We start from the raw sequence: 23,151 nt of genomic DNA, 5'->3' as shown, positions 1-23,151 counted from the left end.
GTCAAGGGGCACTTATAGGCGACAAATAGGATTTGGCGCATCATCCATCATCCACAAAAAGGGTATTTCCACAACGATTTAATATACATTTTTTATTTATTCAGCATAACCAAGATCTATGCCAGATCGGTACCCAGCAAAATTTGAATGAAGGGGTTCTATGCGATGACGTGATTTCATGGCATATTTTGCATTGGTTCAAAGCAAGTCGTGAAAGATCCGATCTTTTCATTAGCATTTAAACCCATGCAAAGGAAGTAGTGAAGATCCGATATTTTCATCAGCATTTGAATCATTTGTACAGATTACTAGAAACAAACAAGTCGATTTGTACATCCCTACATGTAGCGACATCAAAACAAAGGTGTATACATTTCCAAAATTTTTGTTATAAAATTACATTGCTTTACATACGGTAGTTGTGTTCAAAATAATAATAATATCCCAGCAAAATGTACGATGCCAAGGATGCTATTGAATCATGGGTGCAAGTGATCTGGCATGTCATCTTTTTAGCATTTTCACTCATGAATTTTATATGAGCGTGACCACCGTAAGATGACATTCATTGTCGGATCCTAAGCATGTCATTTTGACCAATGCTTTGACATGTCATTTTCACCAACCCTTTGTCATGACATGTTCATGTCTTGTTTGGAGAATGGAAAATTCTGTATTGAAATATGATTTTCATGACAAACCAAACTCTTTATTAATTCAAACTAATTTATGAAATAACTAGAACTAATTTATCAGCATAAACTTTACACCCAAAATTTCAATTTAATCACCGCCGCTGCACCGCAACAGAGTTTACTTCGGCCACTCTCAGCCACTGATTTTGTTTCATCTTACAAAAGCTTTTCTATTATCTTCTCATCACCAGTTCAGATTTCGACATGGACTCCAACAGCACTCCTTTAAGAATTTCTAGTTCGTGAACCTACATTTAATTTGTAATTTTATAACAAAAATTTTGGAAATGTATAATCTTTTGTTTTGATGTCGCTACTTGTAGGGATGTACAAATCGACTTGTTTGTTTTCTAGTGATCTGTACAAATGATTCAAATGCTGATGAAAAGATCGGATCTTTCACGACTTCCTTTGCATGGGTTTAAATGCTAATGAAAAGATCGGATAGAATCCCTTCCTTCAAATTTTGCTGGGAATCAATACATGTACTTAACTGTCCTGTCATGTGTAAACACAGGGTTCGAGAGAACATTAACAGCTATACCTAACTCTCAGCGCGACGTACAAAAAATTATTCACCAACCTACCACAACAACGCTCTCTGAGCGTCCGTATTACCCAAATAGTTTGAGTCCAAAATCACATTTAAAACACAAAATCCGCGACCGAAAGTTACTTAAATGTTTTCATTCGTAAAACAAATATTTTTCCTTTGCAATGAATTGTATTTCATGTTCTGTTGGGCTTTTGTTTTTAAAATACAAAACACACACACATACAAACAATAACGTTCTGTCAAAGTTTAATTTCTTCAACTTACAAAAAGTATACGCTCGACGTATTCCGGTAGTTCTCATAAGAATACATGTGTTCTACTTTTTTACCACACACGCCCTGGGTATACGGACGTATATAGGTATGGGCCTTAAATAGGATTGTTGCAAAGACATAAAATATAACAAGATGCTACATTTACATTGCTACTATACATCGGCAGATGGTGCTGGAGGTCTAACATAATGTTATGTTCCTAAAATTATGTTATACTTGTTTTTGTTGCCGTCTTGTTCTGTTAGTTGTATGTTATACACAAACACCCTCTATGGTTTAATAGCAAAATTGAACTGCATTATGCCCTATGTCCAATCTTTACAGTTCTATGTCTTTGATTGTTGTTTAAGGTCATCTCTATATTATAGCCTTTTGCTGGGTTAAACTTCTTAATGAGGATTTATTTCACGTATATGCAAAGGAATTTACATTTGAAACCCAGTGGGTTTGTTAAATCCGGTTATATATAAACGTACTATAATTCGTTTAATTAATGGTCTGTTCCTTTACTCTAAAGCTACACGCTGAAACTTTCATACGAAACTTTCCCATTATTTTGATGTTTATAGATCGAGTTCCATGCTAAAGTGATTTTATGAAATTACTGTATTGGGAAACTCGACCTAAGAACGCCAAAATAATGTGGAAGTTTCGTATGAAAGTTTCAGCGTGTGGCTTTAGAGTTACTTTTGAAAATTGTAAAACCGGCAAACGAGTGGGACAAAATAAAATAAGGATGAGAATGGTGAGAAGCATAATGCAACTGAGTATAAGCCTCGTCACATAAGAGGATTTCTGGCTTAATTCATTAAGTTCAGTTAGTCTTCGGACGGCTCACAGCACAGACATTAGTTTCTATAGAATTCACGCCTACGGGCTTAAAAAATTTACAAAATGGCGGTGTTAAGTTCTCGCTTGGCATCCCACGTGTTCTAATTATCAAGGATTTATTCCTAAATATACGATTTCTTCGCAGAAGAATACTTCGTAGCTCCCAAGAGCTATAAAGCCGACTTTTTAAAATTCACAACTCTATTATATAAAACAACGAAAATTCGTAAAGAAATAAAATCCGATCGGATTAACAAATAAAAGTAGACAAGGTCTACATAATTGGTGATGGCTTTAAACTCCCGCACAACTAGGGAGTAGGCCAAGGAGAATTATCTCTTAATATAATTTGAAAAAAAAAATAATTCATTAAGTTGCATGTTCTTCCGGCCTTAAGTCAAAAGTTAAAGCATACGAAAATTGTGTTTCAGCACACATTCAGCCGCGTAGAGTTGCCGCATCTCTAACCGGCTTTTCGGTTTTGTGGATGTGAGGAAGCAAGTCCGTAGTCACACGTACACATTTTTCGGAAATGTTTTTGTGTATTTTTATTAAAAAAGACAATTGTTTTTCCCCTTTATATTTCTGCGAATTACTTGTGCAAAATGTCAAGAAAAACAGACATCTTCGTCATTTTCATTTACAAATTAATGGTGGTGACAAATTAACGATTATATCGATACCAATCGATTTTTTTAAATGAAATATCGAGAATATCTAATATTGGGAACATCGATAGTTTGCCAGCTCTACTCAGCGATCCCACTGCGGCAAACAGGCAAGGCATTAAACTATAGGTCTGTACGACAACCCAAAAGTTTGTACAAATTTTTAAAAACTTTTATAAAATGCTGTTCGATAACAAACTTGTAAAGTAAAAGAGAGCGAATTTGGAGAGAATTGTGAGAGAATTTTGGAAAGGTTTGGAGACTTTTGTTACTGAGAACTTACAAGTTTTTGCAAGCAAAATTTTCCTTGTAAGAATTTGCAAGTTTGATCAGCTGATTTAAATTTGAATGTTTTGTGGCGGACTCTGCAATTCTTGGCAAAAAATGAACAAACATTTAGTTATTAAAATAATTACAAGAAAAAAAAGAGAAGAGACAACTAAATAAATTATGGAAAACGACTTATTTTGTAAGATAACTTATTTTGTAGTTTGTGATGATTGTTTTATTTCTAAGGTATCAAATCCCATTAAAAAGCGGCGCATCCATGGAGTAGGAGGAACACTATGTGGACTGCCAGCCGTTAATTTATGATATGGATAATCAAACAATTTTCGTAAACAGTCTTCGATTGTTAAATTAAATCTTATCCGCCAAACTTCTTGTTTGTCAAATCAGTTGATTTTTAGCTACGAGAGAGTAAAATAAGTGGAGAGAAGTTACTGAGAACTTGCTGAGTACTTGCAGGTACTTTTTACTTGCGAAGTTATAGTACAGACCTTATGAAATGAAAAATATTTTCTTTACTTGGCGTTTACACAAGACAGACTGTCTGCAAATACAACTCTGATTTACTAATACATACAAACATTTGGCTTGTTGCCTCGGCACTGTCTGGTAATTTTCGTAGACAGTAAACATGGACATTTTTGAATAAATGAAAACAAAACTATTTCAAATAACAAAAAAGACAACAGGACTGGGATGAAACAAAACAAAAACAAAATACGTGAACGGAAAACAGAAAGAAATCGACTATTTTTCATTCATAATTTTACAACCGTTTTTGCAGTTGTCTGGATGCCTACGTCACACAGGCAAATTTTGGGTTTTTGACAATCAATCATGGTACAAATACACAGGTAGCCGCATCGGCAACTGTTGGTAACATAAGTGGTCTGTTCCTTTACTTTTGAGAGTGGTAAAACCGGCAAAAGTAGCAAAAGTTGTAATCTGCCCCCATATGAATTATATGGTGTCTGAAGTAAAGGAACGCTTTTCGAGTAAAAAGTGGTAAAACTTGAAGATTCTTGCACGTAAAGGAACAGAGCTAAGATGTCAAAATTTGACATCAATTCAATGCAGTTGACACCTTACGTTACCATCAGCTGGCTTGATAATGCTACCTGTATTATTGTACCATGCAATCAATACATGTACTCAATTGTCGGAAAAAACAAGTGAACCCTACAACAAACCAGACGTGCGATTTTTTAGCGGAATTACAATAAATCAAAATTTATTCTTTTTAAAACAAGTGACTGTAATACAGGCATCTTTGTTTGCATTTATTTGCAATGGAGATCAGGGACGTACGCAGGATTTCATTTCGGGGGGGGGGCCCAACTTGACCAAAAATCATAAAAAAATTAAATGTTTTGTAGCGTTACGTAAAGCTATTTAAAGGGGTTATGACCACTTATAAGCATCAGAAAAGCCATTTGCATGCATTTTTATAAGACATCTATTAAACCTTGAGTTACCTTCTAATTTTTTTTTTTTTTTTTTTTTTTTTTGAAAAATCTTTCTGACAAATGTCTGCCTATAAAGCACTGTTTTTACTAAAGCAGTTTGCGGTAACCACTGTGGTTTGAAAAAGAATAAACCGATCAGCATATATTTTTGTTGGATCATTACGAACCTAATAATCTTTTCCATTATCGAAACGGAATTTAAAAAATCAATTTTAATACATTTTGAAGAGTTAAAATCAAAATTTCGATTTTAACAAAAAAGCACCGCTTTCAAAAGTGCCACTTCGAGGAAAAGACGTTTTTAGTTTCTATGCTACATACAAAACACAATAAATGTTTCCCTTCGAATGCTAATATCTCGGTAAATTTTTGTCCGATGGACTGGAAATTTTGGCACATATTCTATTCTACATGTACTTTAAAATGAGCCAAAAAGTTTCGATTTTTCGAATTTTATATGAAATACTGGTACAAAGTATGTAAATTCAATAGAAAGAATTCAAAATATTTAGGATACAATTTTAAATATTTGCAGAGTAGTCATGGTGCTCTTGAATCAAATTTAAATGGATAGTGCTTACACATGGGAAGTTTTTGCGGATTCTGAAACTACAAAATTCATAGATGAGAAAAATCAAAAAACAAAAAAAAATCGCCGGAGCGCTTTATAAAAAAATCGCGATTCAAGTTGATATTTTTAGGGGTCGTTTAAGTTTATGCGATTTTGCTTGGAAGCCGCAAGTCCTATCAAAATGGGAATAAAAAATGTTATAGCTATCAAAATTTTCTACAAGATTGACCTTAATAATATTTTCGTAGGTTTTACAACTTTTGAGATATAGAAGTTAAAATTGGGACAATTCAAATTCAATTCAATTCTGTATCGTCTCCTTATAAAACAACGTCATGACTGCAATTTCCCAACTTAAACTTATATATCTAAAAAAAATGGTACAACCCAGGAAAAATTACATAAGCCAGTCTTGTAGAGAATTTTCAAAGCTATAAGATTTTCTCAGGTCCCACGCCGATAAGACTTGCCGTATTCAAGCAAAATAGCGAAACCCTAACAAAAAACCTAAAAATGTAAACTGAGCTTATTTATCTCAAAAATGGTACAGCCTGAGAACAATTCATAAACGTCAATCCTGTAGAGAATTTTCACAGCTACAACATTTTCTTTAGCTCTATTTTGATTGGACTTGTGGTTTCCAAGCAAAATCGTGAAAACCTAAAAAACATCTAAAAATGTCAATTTTGGCCGCGATTTTTTTAAAAATCCCTACAGCGATTTTTTCTTGTTTTTGGATTTTTCTCATCTATGAACATTGTTGTTTCAGAATTTACAAAAACTTCCCTGTGTAAGCGGTTTTCATTAAAAGTTAGTTAAGGCGCTCCCTTCATAACATTGTTTTATAAGGGGGCGATAGAGTCAGTGCATTGTCCCAATTTGAACTTTAATATCTCAATAAATGGTAAAACCTACGAAAACTTTCATAGCTACAACATTTTCTTCAGTGTCATTTTGATAGGACTTGCGGTTTCTAAGTAAAATTGTGAAAACCTAAACAACCCCTAAAAATGTCAACTTGAATCGCGATTTATTTAAAAAACGCTCCGTCGATTTTTTTTTTTTTTTTTGTTTTTTGATTTTTCTCCTCTATGAACATTGTAGTTTCAGAATTCGCAAAAACTTCCCAGATGTAAGCACCTTCCATTTAAATTTGATTCAATATCACCGTGTAGTATATTTAGAATTGAAAATAGACAATATCGGGCCACGTTCAGTAAAGTCGCCATGTAAAATTTACGCTCCGTTTTTAGTATATTGAAGTTTTTAATCATACATGCCCACGTTATAGTTTATCGCAGAATTTTACAACCACAAAGAATTGCCGTTGTCTTTGCTATAGCAAGATTTTTACTATTTCGATGATCTCAGCCGATTTTTTAAGAATATCGGCTGCCGTTGTCTTTGATATGTTTCCAAATGAAATCATTAAGAAAAAGTTAACAGTTTTTGAGATATGGTGCGAAATCTATACAAATTATAGAATTCTTAGATATATTATAAAATTTAAGGCAATAAATGTAGTTTTTCCAGTTCATTATTTGTCCAAATATTTTATTCTGACCCTTATCTACAAATTTGCTTCAGAGGTCAGAAAAAGATTTGCATTGGTTTCACAGATATAGCCCCGAGTTGCTTTAAAAAGTCAATATTTAACAATGTTTAGATGGGACCATAATATCCAAGCCCGATATGACTCGACAAAACGCAACTAGGGCTTTCGTACTTTGGGTCTGTACTTTCAAAAAATCCTCACTTCAAATTGTTTGCACAAGATTACCTTAAAAATGTTGCACAGTGTTATTTACCGGGAGAGATAGAGTCTGATCATATTCTTTTCCGTTTAACTCCTTGAGGAGCATACCAGGATTATTTTTACTTTTAATATAATGTTAAAAAAGAAGCGTTATATTTTTTTTCTTAATTGTACGATTAGAAGTTTTTGGACTCGATGACAAACACTTTGATGGACTTAGTTCTATATAGTTTTGACAAATAACAATTCGCTAATAATAAGCTAATTAATTTTAGAAATGGATCTTATTTTGAGATACACTCCTCTTGATAGTTACCGCGCCCATAAGCTATTTTAGTTGGTCGCCGTAGTATTTAGAGCTTTGTCAGGAAGCATGAATTTGTCCACGAAAATAGGATATCGCTGTAAACAAGACTACAAAAAGTCCAAAGGATTCTCGAACAGTCTTTAAACTGCAGTTATGTTAGACTTGTATGAGGACCTGAAGATGTTGTCCAAACATATTCTCTTGGAACTTGATGTCCTTTTCGAATTAATTTTGCGAGTGGACCGAGATAGTCCATATTAGGTTCGATATGTGGAGTCTAAAATCATTATTTTGATGAGACCTATTTGTATACATAATCTCGTAACCTTAAAGTCTGAAGCTACAAATATACTTCGGTGATGATAAGGAAAAAAATCAAGTGACGCACAAAAACTCATTTGTCTTCAATATTTTCTCATACTGTTTAGCAGCAAATTTGTCTAAAATCGAATAACAAAGTTTTGGCGATGGCAGTAAAACAAATATCTAATTAGCTTTCAAGATGTAGTCCACGAAGGACCGACCCTACATACATTTTATCCAAAGAAATTTTTTCATATACTTCCATTCCCACAATACTGAACTCGTTATTTTTGTTTTTACAGGATGAGTTTTAAGCCTCGAGAGCTCTATTTAGTTCGAATATAAATAAACTTGAAGTATATTCATTAAGGAATTCGCATTTGATAGTAGAAAGATATGACATGAAGAAGTAATTCAGATTTCATTGGAAGTTTCTCTCAAAAACAGCATACCAATAAAAAATTTTAAAATACTTTCTTACAAAACTTGTTAATGATGTACATTTTTTGTTAAGAGACTTAAGATAATAAAAGTTTTAATTTGAAATCTGCAAACAAACAAACATTTTTATGAGAGAAAAATATAATAACTAGTTACAGTAGCTTAACAAATTTTGTTCGACCAAAGCATTTCGGGGGGGGCCCGGGCCCCCCGTGCCCCCCCCCCCCCTGCGTACGTCCCTGATGGAGATGCCTGACAGCCTTCCTGATATGGAGCATGATGTGATGGAGGTTGTTGCAACAACTTCCAACCATCCTTTACCGGCGATAGCAAAAACAATAACAAAAATAACACAAACAAACCAAGCCAAACCAATCCAACAAAATGAGCGGAAAAGGCAAAGGCTTGAAAGTGCTCTGTCACCCATAAATGTTGATATCTCTGATCTTAACAATCAACTATTAAAACACAACACCGACGATCAAAACAGATTCGGCATTCTTGGAGCGCTAGCAGACATAGACATTAATTTGCCAAGTCAAGCACCCAAACCAAAACCACAAAACCACAACGATGGAGAGCCCAAAACCAAAAAAACCTGGTGCCCTCCGATCTTTATATTTAATGTCGATATTAATGCATTGGTGGAGACATTAAGAAAATCCATACCTGAATCTTCATTTCAGATAAAAAATATTAATCGTTCAAAGAGTAAGCTCTACTTTGCAGACCCGAAAATTCATGCATCAATGATGGACATATTGAAGGCAAAAAATATTAACTCCTACTCATTCACACCAAAGGAGCTTAAACAGGTACCAATGTTAATATGAAAATTGTACCCAAACACTGATCCAGACCAAATAAAACAGGAACTTGATACTCTTGTCCCAGACACAGTGGCAAGCGTAACCAAATTTAAAACGCCCAGGTCTATAAAAATGAACACAGACACGGGTCTCTTCTTGGTAACATTGTTGCCAGGCAAAACATTTGAGGAAGTCTCTCATATACGTGGTTTGCAAAACCAATCAATTTCTTGGGAAAAGCCTAAGAAGAAAAATGGTGAAGTTCAGTGTCGTAGATGTCAGCGTTGGGGTCATATTTCCCGAAACTGCAATTCATCGTACAAATGCGTTAAATGCGATCAAGTACATCTTCCAGGGGAGTGCCAGCGGACTAAATCTGACACCTCAGAACCATTCTGCATAAATTGCAACAAAGCAGGACATCCTGCTAATTATAAAGGCTGTCCATCATATAAGCAATACCTCGCTGTTAGAAAAAGTAAGATATCTAAGGCTATTGAAGATAAAAACATTGCCCAAAACAACGTCAAAAGAGCTACCAATATGTCTATTTTTTCTCCCGGGAAGACCTTTGCCAGTTTTCTTCAACCGAGAACCACAAGCAAACATGATGACACTCAACAATCACCACTAATTCAAGAGTTTTTAAAACTTGCCAACCAATTTCTTGAGCCAGAAGAGTTAACTCTAGAAGAAGAAATTCAGATGTTTTTAAATAACTTTAAAAACATGTCAAAACATGAAGCCAAAAAAGAGTTCTTGAGGCTTCTTACAAAAGTAAGGACCCATTATGGACCATAGGTTCATAAAATTCCTTACATTCAATGTACGCTCACTTATTGATGCGAGTCGCCGAGTGGAGTTACGAAATATACTCCACAAGGAAAAAATAGATTTTGCCCTTATTCAAGAATGTCATCTTCGGAAGAACCCTTATGTGAAGATAGATGGATACAGCTTTGTCTACGATAATTCCCCAGTAGGAACAGCCGTCATAGTGAAAAACAACATTCTTTTCACACGAGCATACATAAACGATATTGGGATTAATACATCTCTAATAAAAGTAGAAACACCTTCTGACAATGGCTCCAAAAAGTACATAATTGGATCGGTATATATACCCTGCAGTTTTCCCGTAAACAGGCTTGAAGCGGATCTAAATAAAATTCTGCATTTCTGTAACTCTTTTGATGGTTTTATCCTCGGTGGAGATCTTAACTCGAAAAGTCCGATATGGGGCGATTTATACGAAAACTCTAACGGAAAAGTCTTGAGTTCGTGGCTCAGTAACAATTGCTTAGACGTCACTCGCCTTTGTGATACCTCACCGTCTTATCCCAATGGATCCTCCTTCTTGGATCACTTTTTACTAAGTTCACAACTAATTGATCATGCTAATCTAAATTACCGCATTTCCTCCCTGCCGACATTTTCAGACCATTTTCCAATAAAACTAGTGTTGAGACTTGAATGTTCCAACTTAGTCCTGAGACAACCAAAATCTTTCACATCGTACAAAAACACAAACTGGAATAATTTCCGTCATGATTTAGAGTCAGCATCGCAAGAAATTATGCCGCCGACAAACAGAAATCTGGAAAACGATGAGATTGATACGGTTATCGAACATTTCAATAACGAGTTCAAACGCATTCATAACATGCATACGGAAAGGATCATTTTAAAAGATGGAAAGCCCCCTCTCTCTGACAGAGTTAAGCACTTTCTCAACATAAAACACCAATGGCAGAAAGAATTAAAAAAGATATTCCACCGTACAGGTAACAGGATAAATCGTGAGTACACAATCCTTTCCAAACAAATACAACTCTTAAAGAACATCATCAAAGAGCTTATAAACATAGAATCTGCTCAAACATTCAAAAACAAGCTAAAAAAAGTCAAGCCTGGACCATCGGCATTTAAGCAAATTGCTCAATTTACAGGGAAAGCCAAATCCCCCTTTTGTCAAAAGCTTAAGCACGGTAACGATATTATCACAAACAGTGTTGAAATTGCTAATCATTTTCAAACGTATTATTCCACTATATTTCAAGAGAAATTGCCTTCGAATCCAGTTCAAGATCTTAATTCTAGAGTTGCATCATGTATCGATGTTACTTCATCCAGTATATACTCCTTTGATGACGGATTCCGCTCATTGAACAACCAAGATAGTCATCATTTCATCGGCCCTGAAAAGATAAAATGCATTATTTCTAACGCCAATACCAAAAAGTCTAGTGGCCCCGACGGGATATCAAACTTTATAATCAGAAGGTTTCCAGATGCAACAATAAGACTCATGGCCTGTCTTTTCAACAACTGCATCAACAACGGATATTTTCCACGTCAATGGAAATGTGCAAAAATTATCCCGATCAAGAAAAAACCAAATACTGCGTTTGTTGATGATTTTCGTCCGATCTCTCTCTTATCCAATATAGGGAAAATCTTTGAGTTAGTCCTGAAAGAGAAGATGGAAAATGAACTCCTCATAGATCCAGTTCCCAATTACCAATTTGGATTCAAACCTGGTCATTCCACTCAACACGCCCTTCTCAAGTTTCACAGCGATATAACATCAAATTTAAGGAACAAAACATGCACTGTCGCCATATCGTTAGATATTCAAAAAGCATTCGATTCGGTATGTCATATTGGAATCCTCTACAAGCTTATTCAAATTGGCATAGATCCATATCTGGTGAAAATGATGAAAAGTTTCTTCACATCGCGTTCATTTTCAGTTAATATCAGTGATGTATCATCTCCATTGGGGTCAGTAAAAAGTGGCGTCCCGCAAGGTAGCGTTCTGGCGCCATATCTTTTCAATCTTTTTCTTTATGACTTCCCTCACACCAGCCAGAGCTCGCAAGCAATTTTATATGCCGACGATTGCTTAATTTATTCACACCATACATCACCGTCTTTTGCGCTAGAAAAGGCAAAAAATCATCTCCAAATCATCAACAATTACTACAAAATGTGGGGCATACAAATCAACGCTGCAAAATCAGTTGCAATTTGTATACGTAACGCATCCGGCAAATGTCCACGGTTTGTAGTTCCTGAGAGCAAACTACTTCAGCTGTCCTTAGAAGGGGTGGAAATACCCTTCAGAACATCCCTAAAATACCTCGGAATTCAATTTAGCAGCCTGATGAAATTTAACTCCCATGCTCGCTCCATATTACTGAAAGCAAAGGGTGTATTGGCGAGATTTGCATATGTGTTAAACAGCAAACATTTACCTGAAAAGACAAAGCTTCTCCTCTACAAGGTGGCCATCAGACCAATTTTGTTATACGGATTCCCGATCTGGTTCACTATTTCCCCAATAGTGGCCAAAGAATTGGAAGTCCTAGAAAGAAAAATTCTTAGGAAATGTGTCAACAAAAACTACATAAATGAACAAAAAAGATATTCAAACACTCACATCTACACTGAATCGCGGGTTGTGCCACTTTGCGATTATGCTCTATTCCACCAGAAAACATTCGTCGAAAAACTTGCCGCACATGATAACTCCTTAATAAAAGATATTTACGACATCGAGAAGAATATTTCTTGGGCAGAATCTCCCTACCTGTCGCCTATAGGAATCTTAAGTGAAGTTCCTCGTGTTCCAAATGTTTACAGCTTGCCAGAGTTCTACAAGAAGTCCACGTCTGGATGTCATAGAGGATAGATAATAGATAAGTTATTTATTCACTACAAATTTAGATTTACAATTTTTTTTTTACTTACCTGTAAGGTTCACTTTATTACATATTACGCTCTACGAGCACTCGATAACTTTAACGTGATGTTCTTTTGAACACAATATCTGTGATACAAATTTTTGTTTTTTATCAAATGTCTCCTTTTTTTACAAGCAGCTTTTTGAGCACTCGAATATCTATAATAACAAATTAACTTTAATTAATCTTAAAAAATATTCATTCATATGATCTCTGTTAGTCACTGTTTTTTAGCAGACCTCTTTGTTATTTAGTTTTAAGTTTGTTTTGATTCTCTATTTATTTCGCTGCAGACACAATTGCTCTGCTACTCACAGCTGAGGCCGGGAGCAAGCCTTATTTTACTCTCTCTACTTTGTCGTTGTTCATAAACATATACATTTATAATATTTTGCAAGTAGCATACCACGAATTCACCGTATATTAGAACAAGACAACAATAGTTCTAAGCAAAACACATGTTAATCATTCGACTTGTATGTAAAATTTATCGAAAAGAAGAAGACTCCAATAAAGATACTTACTTACTTACTCAATTGTCCTGTCATGTGTAAACGCAGGGTTAGGCACAACTACCAAGGAGGTGGTATCGTAAAATTTGGAATATGTTGTGTCAAAATGTTCTTCATGTTGTTGGGAAATTACAACAAAAATAATGAATCACAGTTTTGGTTTGGCTTGAAGATACATTAAATTAGAGCTTTTTGCGTGAAATGCATATAAGAAACTGTCAAATATGTCAACCATTATCATGATGATAAACGCTAGTGTAAGCCTGCTTATATTATAGTTTTTTTTACAGGGTTAAACTTCTTTATGAGGATTTAATTTACGTTTGCGCGATGTCCCGGTTCACACTAGAGCGATTTCATTGAAAAATACATGAAATTAGGTATTCTTAGATCGAGTTGCCCACTACAGCAATTTCATGATATAGTACGTTTATATATAACCGGATTTAACAAACCTACTACTATTACTCTACTATGAAACTCGATCTAGCGACGCATAATTTCATGAAATTTTTTTTGAATGCTATGGAATTGACATTTGAAACCCAAGTTGTGTTCCAGAACTAAAAAGCTTTTACAATTTCTACCACTTTTACACATGTTTTACCACAAAGCGTTCCCGTACACCAAAAAAGTAGTCAAATGTTCAATTCTCTTTAAACAAAAAGGCTCTGAGCAAGGTAAATTTATAGAAGATAAGTGCATGAATTACAACAACTAACAAATTTACAAAAACAACATTGTTGTTATTGAAAATTAATTGTCAAAGAAAATATTGAATAATAGGGTCGTTCCAAAAATTTCTCAGGAAAATCATAAATACATTTTAAAAATCCTCTAAAATAGAACAAATTTGAATGACAATGTAAATATAAAGCATTCAGAACTATCGTAGTTCATTTTTATTACACGTTTAAGAAGAGAAACAGTATTTTACGGTAACAAATTTCGATGTTTCAAATTTCTTGAGTAGACCCTATTACATTTTGAAAACTAAATTTACAAAAAAAGTAAGAATACAGCTGATTTCACTTCTACCTTCTATAAATTTGCCTTGGCTCTGAAGAGCGCTCTATTTAAAACTTTTAAAGCCCTAAACACATCCAACGTTTCAGCAAAGTTGGTAGTCATTTCTGATATAAGAATAAAAGGGCAGGGGCAACATAGATTGAACTGTTCTTTATTCTTTTATCAGAAATGACGTCCAACTTTACTCAAACGTTAGATGTGTTTAGGGCTTTACACGACAAACTTGTTCGAGTAAAACATAAGCTGTTTTCCAGAACTAAAAAGTTTTTACAATTTTTACGACTTTTACACATTTTACTCCAAAAACCGTTCCCGTACACAAAAAAGTTGTAAAATGTTTATTTCTCTTTAAACAAAAATGGCGCTGAATGACGCTCTCTTTAACAACTTTTTACACGACAAATTTGGGCGAGTAAAAAAATAGTAACATGGTTGCCGGCGTCTGATTGGCTGATACGCCGACTTTGACATTTGTTCCAGTTTTTTTTTACGTATTTTCCATTTTTCCGTTCCCGGACTATTTCAAAAAACTTGTGTGTGACAACAAATTTTTTGCAGTTCTCTCTTTTACTAGTTTTACTATTAAAAAGTACGGGAACGAAGCCATAGTAACGTGTTTGCGGGCTTCTTTTCTTATTGGCTGGTGACTCGACGTTGACATTTGTACCAGTTTTTTTACGTTTTTTCCGTTCCCGCATGGTATAAGTAATGGGGTTTCTAAACGGTATGTTTTTTACATATTCATGCATAGCAACTGTCACTTTTTTCGCCCATATGTAATTTCTTCTGCACGGCAAAATTTTATTTTTCATTCGTTTTCTGTTGTTTTCTTTATTTATATCGCTTACAAACAAAACAGCTGTTTACCTTTGGTTGTACAGACGAGAATAGAGCGCGTTCTATTCGAAAAATATACATATGTATGCACATAACACTTTGATGCATTGAAATTTCTGTATGGTTCACACCATGTGTACAAAATTCAGATTTGTAAAAAGTGACAGTTGGTATGCAAAAAACATACCGTGTAGAAACCCCATAAAGAGGTAGATCTAGATGAAAAACAAATTATAGAACCCTGGTTTTTTCTGAATTCATAAAACGTCAAAATTAGTCCCGGTCCACACTAGCGTGAATTTCATTAAAAAATTTCATGAAAATAGGTGATCTTAAATCGAACTCCCCACTATAGCAATTTTATGATTTTACTCTACTATGGACGTCGATCTAGAGACGCATAATTTCATATCAAAATTTCAGTAAAATTACTGTAGTGTGGCCCGGGACTTACTAAACACAAAATCAACAAGTGGGTTTATTTACAATAAAATTTTTGAGCATTTTACAAAAAACGCGAAAAAAGAATGAATTGTGGTTATTATGAAATGATTGTTTCAATGTAAAGCTGAAGAATTTCTTCCACGCAAATGTTCTAAAACAATTTTAAAAATCATTGAAATCGATTGATTTTAAAATTGTTTGACATATTTTTCAAACAGCTCACATACATACACAGAATGCCTGTTCCAGAACCTGCAAGAAGGTACTAATTTTTACTACGATAAAATTTTTTCCTTTATGTTATCGGAAAAAATAGTAAAAATTAGTAGATTCTTGCAGTGCTGGAACAAACCAAGAATGTGTATATAATTTTGCAGTTTTAATTAAAACATGCGTTCCCGAACATTTTGAATAAAGTTGTACGGGAAAAGTACGGGAACACACACCCAGTGGGTTTGTTAAATCCGGTTATGTACAAACGTGCTATAACCTAAGACAGAAAATTTAAAGGCTTTACCTAATTAATTGCGTGTGGGTTCGAAAAAAAAAAACAAAATACATGTATTTCAAATTGGAAACAAAAACAAATACATGTATTTTGTTTTTTGAACGCACACGCAACACGCAGTTAATTAGGTAAAGCCATAAAACTGTCATTCGAGTTTGTAGGTGTGTACTAGAACCGGTAAAAATCGATGACACTATCGATAATATCGATTATTTTTTAAACAATACAATATCGATATATGGTTTTGCCTATCGGTTTTAAAACCACGGATTCAAAGCCCCACCCCGGATTAAAAACCTATAACCTAAAAATCATTGAAATAAATAGGAATTTCGCGGTTTTTCGGTTTGGTGGACGTGAAAAAGTAAGTCCGTAGTCAAACGTACAAATTTTTCATAAAAGTAATTTTTATATCTTTATTAAATAAAAGCAATTTTTTTAAAAGCAATTGTATTTTCAATACGTTTTTTAATTGTTTCTATTTTCAAATTGAGGAAAGAGAGACATGTCAAAATAATGTTTGTGTATACAGACTTTTGGTCTGTTCCTTTACTTTTAAAAGTGGTAAAACCTGCAAAAGCAGTAAAAGTTGTAAACTGCTCCCATATGAATTGAATGGGGTCTGAAGTAAAGGAACGCTTTTCGAGTAAAAAGTTGTAAAACTTGAAGATTCTTGCACGTAAAGGAACAGAGCTGTTCAGTTATTGGTTTCGTTTTTGCTTCTATTTATTTACGCGATTTTGAACTAATGGACAAGAAATGTGTGTGCAATTAAGTCCCGGTCCACACTAGCGTGAATTTCATTAAAAAATTTCATGAAATTAGGTGTTCTTAAATCGAATTCCCCACTACAGCAATTTTATGATTTTACTCTACTATGGAAGTCGATCTAGAGACGCATAATTTCATATCAATATTTCAGTGAAATTGGTGTACTGTGGCCCGGGACTAAGTAGGAAATACAACTTTCTTCCTTCTGCACCTACAGTGTCGGACAAAAAAATAGGGTCACTACTAAGGAAAAAACAGTTTATTTATTTAAACGAATTTTATAACGTTACTCGGAGTTTTTTGTTTTTGCAATTATTGATCATGGTGAGTATTTAAAAATACAAGAAATCTGGCAACGTTTGTTTACAATAAGAACCCAGCAAAAAGTTTGCATCCGCGGATGCAGTTAAATCACTAGAACAATTGCCGCTGGAGTACATCTTTTCCTATGAATTCACCTATGAATTTTACAAGAGAGCGCGCAGCTAGGATGCACTCCATTTTGCTTCCACGGCACACAACTAGGATGCACTCCATTTTCGATCCAAATCACAACCTTTGATGTAGTGTTTTGAATTGAATTTAAATGCAGTCTAAAGATGCTATAAAATGCAAGCCATTGCAAACATCCCAAAATAAATAAAATACATTGCTTATTCATGTAAACAAGAATATTAACTTTATTACACTAATACAAATTATAAAAACTCTCCATTAAATTTGATCATAACTGAGTTTACTTCCTCTGCTCTGCTTTTTGTGACTGATATTGCTTCATCATCCAAATGGTTTTTCATTTTTCCTCCTACTTCAGTTCAGATTTCCAAAAAACTCCAACTCCACTTCAAAAATAATTTGCGTCTCGTGAATTACAGCAATGTTCATAACTTTAGTTTGTATTTCTTTGTTTTTATAAAACAAATTCTTAGAATTTTGACACTCTTTCTTGTGATCAGAAAAAAATACTGCGACTGTAGGGATCAAAAAATTGGCTTGCTTGGCTAGGGATCTTTAAGCGAGTGCTTCCAAAATGTATCGAGCGCAGTGCATTTTCATAACTCCGTGTGGACTGCATCGAATGATGTATTGAAATCATAACTCTGCATTGCACTACTTCCAAACTTTTTTGCTAGGAATGAGAGATTTGGTACATAATGATAAACGTCACAAATAACGATGGACAAAAAAATAGGGTCAACGGTAAATTACAACAATATCTACTATAATTTGCAAAATAAACAAATAATTAACGTAGATCTCGATCAGATAAAATAAGCAAAGCAATTCTCTTTTAATTTTATTAAATTTCTCCTGTCGCAAAGTTTGAATACCGCAAAAATGGGTCGCGCGAAAAATTGCACAGACGCTGAGCGTTCCATAATTAAAAATTTAAAGAATAAAGGCAAAAGTCCACGGGAAATTGCAAAAACCATTGGCAGATCGCAAAATTTTGTTTTCAACGCATTAAAAGAAAAAAGTCATAATTTCTCGCGAGGAAGACCCCGAAAAACTACAGCTATAGATGATAACCACACCAAGTTATTGTCAACTCGGGACCCATTTCAATCTGCCGCAAAAATTAGGAGCGAGCTAGGGCTTGAAATTTCGGAGAGGACGGTTAGAAGATCGTCCAGGAAAGTCCCATTATTAACCAAGAGACATCGGAAAAATCGTATTGAATTCGCCAAATCTCACATAAGTTGGCAAGGACCAATATCTAAGAAAAAATGGCGAAATATCTTATGGTCAGATGAATCCAAAATTAATTTGATTGGTAGTGACGGTAAACAATGGGTTAGACGTCCAAAAAACAAAGATTTATGTTCCCGCTACACCAAAAAAACTGTCAAGCATGGTGGAGATATGGGCATGTTTTTCATGGTATGGTGTTGGACCAATCTATTGAATAAAGGAAAATATGGACAAAAATGTGTACTGCCATATCCTAAATAATGTAATGCTGCCTTACGCCGATCGAAAACTTGTGGAAAATAGTCAAAGAGAAAAGTGGACCTCAATAACCACGAAATAAAAATGAATTGTGGGAAAAAGTTCAAGATGATTGGTACTCAATATCAAAGGAAACCTGCAGGGCATTGGTGGAGTCAATGCCAAGGAGATGCAGTTTTGAAAAATAAGAGCTTTACAACAAAATACTAACGTAATATAATGTAAATGATCCAAATAATTTAAGTTATTTTCAGAATTAATTATTTTTTTTTTTTAATATGACCCTATTTTTTTGTCCGCTCGAATTTTAAGGATTTCACAAATATTGCGCTTTTTGTGTTATGATAAGCAAATAATGACAATTTTTTTCTTTATGTAAGAAGAATAAATATGATTCCAACTAAATAAAAAAATAATACCCAGTATTAAACAATAAAAACATTTTTTTTTTTGTATTTTGTTTGAAATAGAGGGAGGTGACCCTATTTTTTGTCCGTAACTGTATATAAAGAGTTTAGTTCATTTATTTTCATTCATCTTTTTTCTAAAATTTTTTAAGTTTTAAACAAATTTTTCAATTTTAGTTGTGATCATTTACTTACCTGTTATCATTTTATCATTTTTACCACTTTTAACCTGCAAAGCGTTCCCCCAAAAAGTGGTAAAAATAAAAGCAACTTTTAATAGAGTGAGTGAGAAGAGAGCAAAAATGCCTTTCTCTTCTACCACAGGCTACCAGACAAATTTCTTCAGGTAAAAAATGGTAGAACTGATTTTTCGACATTTGTTTGACGATTATTTGACAATGAAGAAAAAATGAACAAAAACAGAAGAAAAAGGCGAACGTTGACTAGAGTGGTATAGTTCATGAACGAACTAGCTCAATTGATGAACTAGATCAGTCGATATAGTTCAATAGTTCACTGAACTGTAATCAGTCGGTGACCGTACGATCAACGAACGATTCACAATCTAGTTCAACATGTCGTTCACAAATACATAAAGTGACGTCGTCGTCTATGTTAAGGGATGCCTTCGTAATGGGATCAGTTTATGTTTTGGATCAAGGTACATGGAATAGCTGTCCGAAAATGAAGATTTCTACAAAACCACAGAGACATAACATATTACAATATGTCGAATAAAACCCACGCACAAAGCTTTTTCGCAATGACAATTTCTACACACACACGACATAAGATTTTTTGCCAGCCACCTAAATGAAGGATGTTTTTTCTAAAATTAATTAATCTTTCTTTAAGAATGCAATAAAACTGTCTAAATGTAATATTTTTGTTATGGAGTAGTTAAATTATATTAGTATTTTGTTTGTATTTAGTGTATGTATGCGTTTTCATCAAACGACCGATTAAGAGCCGATGAACGATTTTGATCTGAATGATTGAACTGGACTGTGAACTATGAACTAGATTACTGACCTAGTTCAGTTCAAAGAGCTGATCTATCGAACTAGATCTTTCAAATGAACTAGATTGTACAACTCTAATAGCACGGTTACACTGCAGCTTTTTGCCGGGTTAACCCACTTCATGAGGATTTATTGCTTAATCTGGTCAAATCTGACCAGATTTGCCATACAAAAATTAAATCCACTCACGACTGGGTTTATTTTAAATCCGGCACAAATCCACCAAAAATACAGTGTTGTATTCGGTATTTGTGCAAAAAAATCCAACTCTACTCAAAAAGTACCAAAAGGTGCAACTGTTTTTGCAACAGAGTTAGTCGTGTTTTACACGTTTACGATTGGTCGCATGAGATTTTATGGAGTTAATAAATCTAAAGTTATTTGAAAATCATAAAATTATTTATTTTTTTACTTTAGACACTTTTTTAAACAAAAAGTACGCTGGATACCATGATACAAAAATGTATCCCTGTGTGTAAAATATACCAATATGAGAAATTGTCATACGAGAAATTGTAAAAGTGTAAAACACGACTTTATTAGTTATTTTGTATGTATACGTAAACAAACATCAGCTGACAGCTTATATCCTCGAAAAGCTAAGTGTAACCAGCAAGGATTAACCCACTGGATCTATTAAACCCAGTGGGTTAACCGTCAATAGTGTAACCGGGGTATAACGTTGACAAGACAAACCATGGCATAATTACCCAGGTAGTGGCATCGTAAAATTTTGAATATGTTTTGTCAAAACTTTCTTTATGTTGTTGGGGAAACTACAACAAAAATATTTTTTTATAAAGGGATTTGACTTTTCATATTCGATCAGCTGGTGTGATAGCACTACCTGGTAGTTCTGCCATGAGACAAACTTAAAAATTGTGAAATAAAAGAAGCAAATTGAATTCATAGCTGTGTTCCAGAACTATAAAGTTTTTACAATTTTTACACATTTTACTCGAAAAAGCGTTCCCGTACACAAAAAAGTTGTAAAATGTTCACTTCTCTTTAAACAAAAATGGCGCTGAATGTCGCTCTCTTTAAAAACTTTTTACACGACAAATTTGGGCGAGTAAAAAAATAGTAACATGGTTGCCGGCGTCTGATTGGCTGATACGCCGACTTTGACATTTGTTCCAGTTTTTTGACGTATTTTCCATTTTTCCGTTCCCGAACTATTTCTAAAAACTTGTGTGTGAGAACAAATTTTTTGCACTTTTCTCTTTTACGAGTTTTACCATTAAAAAGTATGGGAACGAAGCTCATATCGACACCTCCAAATAATAGTATGCTAAGTCTAAAAAGTGAGTTTTCAGGAGAAGCTCTCAAAGTTTGGAAATTTTTTTGAACTTCAGTACTATGCTAAGTCAATACTTGTTTATAACTTCTGTTCGGATTGTCCGATCATTACCAAAATTTGACAGAATTTAAGTTAAAGGACGTTAAATATAAAAATGTAAAGAACTTGAAAACATGCTAAGTCGACTTAGCATACTATTGTTTGGAGCCGTTGATATGTTTCTTTTTGACATTGCTACCAGATCTACAATTTTTTCGTTCCTTTAGTCCCAATTTACATTAGGCGAGTTTACTTGCGGCAATTTTTCTCGTTCCTTCCTTTTTAAACTTGCCTCTTGCGTTTATAAAAGGCAATTCTCTTCCGGCAAGTTTTGTTTTCAAAACAATGAAAATAATGTCAAATACGAAAAATATAAAATGAATTGCCTGAGAATTGCCGGTACGAGCAATTTTTTCCATTTCCATTCCCCTTACGTGTCTCTTCAACAAACTGGGACTTTCCGCAAGTAAACTCGCCTAATGTAAATTGGGACTTACTTTTCTGGTAAAACTGTTCATGAGAGAGCAGTTTTAACAGTTTTCTCATTATTTTAGTGATTAATAGGGAAAAGTTCATTCATCCGTGCTACAGGAAATCATTTTTGAGAAAAAATGTCGAAAAGTCATAACCCTAACCGTGTGGGTTGGTTCTAAAATGAATCCTTTGATGAGTTGCCAATGGAATGACAAACTTATGGTCTGCTCCAGAACTCCAAGAACCTACTAATTTTTACTATTTTTGTTTCGATATAATAAAGCAAAAATTAGCTTTGTTCCTTTACGTGCAAGAATCTTCAAGTTTTACTACTTTTTACTCGAAAAGTGTTCCTTAACCCTGCGTTTACACATGACAGGAAAGTTGAGTACATGTATTGATTGTCAAAACCCCAAAACTTGTCTGTGTGACGTGGGCGTCCAGACAACTGCAAAAATAGTTGTAAAATTATGAATGAAACTCGTCGATCTCTTTTTGTTTTCCGTTCACATATTTTGTTTTTGTTCATGTTCTTTTGTTTTCAACACATTTCAATTATTATCTCACTTATTTTTACAAAAAATGTCAAAAATTTGTTAACCCTACTGTCTGTGAAACAATGATGGACAGCTGGGAGACAGCCGACAAATGTTTGTATGTGTTAGTAAATCAGAGTTGTATTTTCAGATAGTCTGTCTTGTGTAAACTCCAAGTAACTTCGGACACAATACAATTCATATGGGAGCAGTTTACAACTTTTACTACTTTTGCGGTTTTACCATTTTCAAAAGTAAAGGAACAGACCAATTGTTATCGTAGTAAAAATTTGCAGATTCTTGCAGGTTCTGGAACAGAGCATTAATGTTGTATGGTGGAGGTTATAAAAATTAAAAGAAGGTAAGGTAAGGTTCAATTGATTCATCTGCTGTCTGAACTCCAAACCCCCGCAAAAGGGTGATGGAAGTGAGTCAGCGGATGAGAAAAGAGAAACCATCCGACTCAAGGGCGAAGGCGGAGCAATGATAAACTGTGGCAGCGTCAACTGCTTCAAAGGTCTCCGATCCAAAATCACTACCAGATGATGAGGCCGTCCGAACCAGTCACCACCAACACCAGTGGCAGAAACACCAACAGAAGACGAAACAA

At 34.4% G+C, this 23,151-nt stretch overlaps 1 long non-coding RNA gene across 1 annotated transcript; it reads right to left on the bottom strand.

The window, feature by feature from the left end:
• Positions 1 to 10,994: 10,994 nt before the first annotated feature.
• LOC141393435 (uncharacterized) lies at positions 10,995 to 12,495 on the bottom strand. Its single transcript, XR_012410099.1, has 6 exons — positions 12,409 to 12,495; positions 12,224 to 12,333; positions 11,969 to 12,165; positions 11,504 to 11,907; positions 11,236 to 11,436; positions 10,995 to 11,164 (listed from the first exon to the last, which is right to left on the bottom strand). It is a non-coding gene; the product is annotated as an uncharacterized lncRNA (long non-coding RNA).
• Positions 12,496 to 23,151: the final 10,656 nt, after the last annotated feature.

This window comes from Musca autumnalis, unplaced genomic scaffold (assembly GCF_047663935.1).
Source record: "Musca autumnalis isolate F117 unplaced genomic scaffold, ASM4766393v1 scaffold_2, whole genome shotgun sequence".
Lineage (NCBI taxonomy): Eukaryota > Metazoa > Arthropoda > Insecta > Diptera > Muscidae > Musca > Musca autumnalis.
The sequence above is the reverse complement of the archived record's forward strand: the minus strand, read 5'-3'. Positions and strand labels throughout refer to the sequence as shown.